Raw genomic sequence first — 5,655 nt, forward strand, 5'->3', positions numbered from 1 at the left:
GCTAACTGAAATAACACCCATGCCAATCTCTAGGTATGGTGAAGGGTATGTGATGATGTGGGGCTATTTTAATTCCAAAGGCCAAGGTAACTTTATCAGGATGCACAGTATTCTGGATCCATGAAATAACTTTAAAAATAAAAATCTGCCTGTCTCTATGGGAACATAGGGGTGCCAATATGACCCCTGTATTTTAAGGAAGAACATTTATTTATTTATGATACATTATTCATTCACTAAGAAAATTGGTGTCCTTAAAGGTTAGATATTTCCTCATTTTTCACTTAAGGCATTAAGATCAATTTCCAAAAGATGATTTTATATTCCTCTTTTCAGTCAACTTTAGCATGGGTGCCAATACTTTTGGCCAGCACTGTATATTATGTTTTAGTGAGTGTCCAAAGGGGTGAAAGCCACTTTATTCGGGTCACATTATTGACTGTTGTGTGTCCGAGAGTCAGTTTGTGGGTTTTGTAAGGGCCAGCATGTCATGAGGGACAAGACCTACAAAGTTGTGGTGAGTTAAGCAGGGAGGTTGGTAATGCTGCTAGCAGTGCTAGTTAACATTAGCTAGGCTACTGTAGCCTTCATACTGTATGATTCATATCAATCATTAACCTAGGAATACTTCTTCGTGCATTTAATGAACATTTTGTGTAATAATTCACGGCAAATTAATAAACTGAATATGGTGGTCCAAGAGCAGACCATGCACCAGTCCATGCATCAGCCCGACTGAGCAGTGATGACTGCATACACGGGTTTCCCGTTTACCAACAAAACTAGATGGGCGCGCAGCCGCGAGGCAGAAGACACTTGGTGGCCGTCCACAACGTTATAAACTTAACCTAAATAGTCAGCTGCTGTAAGCTACAATCGGATTTTTTTGTATACCCCTGTTGTCTCATTTCAGACTATATTTTAAAGTTTGACGTTCATTTGCATTATTAATATAACATCGTATTTTGTCATTTTTGTCAAAGACATGCATTCCGTTAGGGATATTGAACATATTTAACATTCTCTAACCATCGTGATTTCGAATTGGTGCAGTTTTCAGCACAAAAACTCATTTTATTCTTTTGCTCTTTTGCATTGCTCTATGCTGTTCTATGGTGCTTTCTGCCTCTTGGTTGCGCACGCATGTTTTCGTGACGTTGCATAGAAATCCATGTATAGGATGAGTCAGGTAACGTTAATGTTAAGAAGCACTGCCATTAACGTTAACCGCTTTCTCACACACATAATATAAAATACACGATGATATAAAATTCAATATCAAAACACTATTATTTACACGATTACTCCTGAAATAACTAAATAGTTACGAAACAAACTGCAAATGTCTTTACATGAAAAATTGTCTTTAAAATTGACAAACATCATATGGGTAATTCAAGGCAAGTCAACCGGGACCAGAAAATCATTTCTTTTTCGCGTTCAACATTTTTTGAAAGATAGGTCCCATGGAGGCAAATGGAAGTGGCGTCACTGGGACACTCTATGGGAATCTTACATCCGGCACCTAACCTTGGCTGTGGGCGGGACTGTGCAGCTCTATACGAGAATTATTATTTACTATTGTTTACAAACATTCTGAAATGCCATAATGTAGCAGATCATAGCACATTCATCAGGCAACTGAGGCAAGTGTTATTTAAATAAACTCCTGGTGTACCTACAAACATTCCAATGCCTCGTTTTATGAGTAAAGAACATACTTCATACCATTCAGGGCATTATTAGTGGAGTAATTTACGAGATAAAAGTTGGTTCCATTAGCCTGCAGAAACTCATTAGTTTCTGACAGCGCTACTCGACCAGGGTTCGACCAAGGGAAAACAGGTTCTGGGAGGGTGTTTGGCTCGGGGTCATGGTGCAAAGGACCCTAGGGTGAAATTACTCCGAACGATCGCTTTAACACACAACATCCCACAATAGCAAAAACAATATTCCAACTAGATACAGTATAAAAACCTCTGCTTCTGCAATGATATCAGTTCAAAAACAAAATATCTCAGCTAATAATAAACAAACAATTGAATAATTGACACACAATTGATTTATGTTGGGTAAATTGGGCCAACCACAGCTGATTCCAGTCGGGCTTACCCTCAGTGGCAGGGGTTATTTTTTTCTATTACATTGACACGTATACAGTAGGCCTAAAAGGAGGACTTTGAGGAGTGATGTTTTTAGAAACAGAAACAGAAAAAGACAAACACTGTAATGTCCAGTGTTGTAATGTAACGGAGTACAAATACTGTACTAGTACTGTAAATTTCACGTATCCATACTTGACTTTTTTACTATTTAAATTTATGTCAACTTTCACTTTTACTCCACTACATTTCCTAGATAAAATGTATACTTTTACTCCGTTATATTTCCACTAAGCATCTTCGTTACTCGTTACTAAAACATAAAATTAGAAGAAATGTGTGCGACTGCAATAAGGGAGGTTTGGCGAATCACTGCTACTAGATTGCATTACGCACGCTCCGCACGTTGCGCGCTCTATTTCAGCGCTTGTTTGTTGCTAAAGGAGGAGGATGCACAACTGAAACCGCCATGGAAGCACGAGCACCTACTGGAGGACCTCCCTTATCATAGACGACCATCCCGACGATAGTGGTGAACTCGGTGAACAGGGTAGTGGTGAAGATAACGTCATACACGCTGTGGCCGTATTTGCAAGAAATGTTTCTGTACATTGGCAGCTTTCTGTGAAGCTGAACACTCCACTACCTGCCTTAGCGGCCTGTGAAAGGCTATTTAGCATCGCAGGACTTGTATTCAGTCCAAGAAGAGTAAGACTGAATCAGGCCCGTGGTGGGTAATCGGGAGAATCCGGAGAATTCCCTGTGGGCCGCTTCACTTTTGGGCTGGTCGAGGAAAAAAATATGTTTTCTTAAAGTAGGACACTTTCCTCATTCTGTGCATGACACCAATGCAATGCCTCTGCATGGGTTGTAGCCTACGTGAGGGAGTTCTCCCCTTCCAAAAAGACTTGGTTGGGTCTTTTCCAAAAAGTTTTCTCAGATATGGATAGCCGAGCCGGCCCTACAGTAGACACAAGTGTCAGGAAGGATGGATGGTAGAAAGAAGCCAAGAGAAACTGAGCAGCAGATCAACCAGTCGACCACTGAAAATGATGAGCCCGAAATTAGTGATGAGGCCATGACTACAGGGACATGTAGAGAGGATAAATTAAAGTTATTTAATGTAAGAAAGAGCAATTACCCTACATGATAAACCTATATGCCTTGTTTGCTCAGAAGAGGGTGTAGTAAAGGAGTAGGCTAAATCACCAAACAACAAGATAGCCTACCCATGCAAAAAACATTTATCTAATTTCCACCACTATGGAAAACGTGGGCCGGTCTTGGGCCTGAAACTCCCAGGCACTGAATTCTGGCAACTTTGAAAACCAGCTTCTTTTGAAGATGAACAGACACCTTTTCAGTTTCAACTAATGACTGGCATATTAGTAGCTGCCAGACATAGGTGGCCTGTGTGTGTTTGTGTGTGTGAGTGTGTGTGTGTGTGTGTGTGAGAGAGAGTGAGATGGTGACCTGGGGAGTAAGCCCTAGAAATGCTCATACCAAATGACCAAAATGTTCTCCCTACCAGCAGGTCATTTTTTTCTTTTAAGGAAATAAGTTATTTATTTTTCATTTTTACCTTAAGTTCATACAAAAGTGAAATTTCTGTTTCTGTTTTTTTCTTTGATGTCAGTTCTAAAAATATACTGTTTGTTCTTTGAACTTAAGAAAATTGTGCCTAAAAAAGTCCTAGAAAAGAATGTGACTTTGATTTGATGAGTGAGATTAAGAAGATATGGGAACCCTGAATATGTTTTATGCTTTACTATAAGAAAGCCAAAATAAAGTTCACAATAAAAGTTCAAAATAAAACCGCTTGCTTTTTACTTTTACTTCAAATACTTAAAGGAACCGTATGTAAGAAAAACATTTCAATTAATCATAAAATGGCCCTGATATGTCACTAGACATTAAGAAATCATGTTCATTTCAAATACTTATATCACTGACAACATTAGTCCGGCCAGGATATTGTCATTTAAAAAGTGAAGTTGCAGCCCTCAACTGATGTTGATGTTGTGTTTTGTCATGTCATGTTGTGTTTTGGCCTGATGCGCCACCCTCCACCTATCTACTAATCACGAAGTCAGTAGTGTTTCGCCATCAGGGTTGGCAACCTCGAGTCAGGGGGGAGGGGGAGGGGATACACCGCTCTTCAGTATTTTGAAAGTGATTGCAGTACCAGTTTTGGCCACAATCTTACATATGGTTCCTTTAAGTACATTAAATTACTTTTGATACTTAAGTACAGTATATATCAGATACTTTAAGACTTTTACTTAAGTAATATTCTAAAAGGTGACTCACTTCTACCAAAGTCTTTTTCTAGTACGATACTTGTACTTTTACTCAAGTATTGCTTTCTAGTACTTTATACAACACTGGTAATGTCTGGATGAGGAAGAGTAAGGGGCCCAGGGAGAAGAGCAGGCCCAGTGAGATATGCAGTGAGAGGAGCAGGGCCAGGGAAAAGAGCAGGCCCAAAGAGAGGGCAAGGTAGAGGTGTAAGAATGCGTGGTGGTGGCATTCCAAAGGTTCCAAGAATTGTTGTCAGTGATGAAATTCGTGCCACTATCATTGACCATGTAATCAATGCAATGTTGATGAAAACATGTGGCCTAACCCTGAAGATCGCAGAGATTAGATGCAGTAATTTTGTGCTTTTTTTAGTCCCCCCCCCTTTTTATCTGGGCTTTTTACTGTTGTTTTTTTGTTTAGAATGCTCTTGCGTGTTTCATGGATATTTTGTTGTTCACTGTAAGCAATACTGTACAACTTTTGTTCTACCATACTGTAAACAGTATTTCTACTGTACCTCCTGTAGTAAACAGTAAAGGAAAAAATAAACTGATTTGCTTTTTACTGGAATGCTTTTGAATGTGAACATAACATGTGGACATACAGTTCCCAACCAAGAAATTTAGTGTAAAAATTGCATGCAAATACCTGTAAAACTGAAACATAAAAGTCTATGCAGTTTTTGTAATGTCAACAATAGCCAGTATTTTGAAACCTGGTGTAGTTTGATTGACTGCATGTACCTTGTGAAGTGAAAACAAGTGTTATTCTTTGACAGAATAATTTCATTTTGAGTCAGATTTCCAGTGTTTTGGTAAAGTTAGTGTGTGCAGAGAAAGATGTGTTAGTAGTATATTTAACAAAAATGTGTTTTTGAGAAGACAATTATCCATTTGGCCAGGTGTGAGTCTGTGTTAAGAGTTTAGAAAAAGTATCTGAAGTATGGGTAAGCGCTTGTTAGCGATTGAAAAAAACTGTAATGCCTTATTTTTTTCAGTTCCTATGATATCTGATGGCAAAACCAAAAAGTATGTGAATTATGCTAATTAGCAAGCTAAAAACTCAAAATTGAGCTTGAATTCAGCACCGACTTTTCCTCAAATTTGCCAACAGGACTTTTTCTGAACGTTTGTTAGCTAACTGCTCTCCCTCTATACTAATATAATTCATTAAGTCATCAATTTACGCACAAAGTCTGAAGTTTTATAGAAATCTGATAGAATATACAGTGAGTATAGACAACCCAAAGCAC

The sequence above is a fragment of the Alosa alosa genome, chromosome 19, assembly GCF_017589495.1.
Source record: "Alosa alosa isolate M-15738 ecotype Scorff River chromosome 19, AALO_Geno_1.1, whole genome shotgun sequence".
NCBI lineage: Eukaryota > Metazoa > Chordata > Actinopteri > Clupeiformes > Clupeidae > Alosa > Alosa alosa.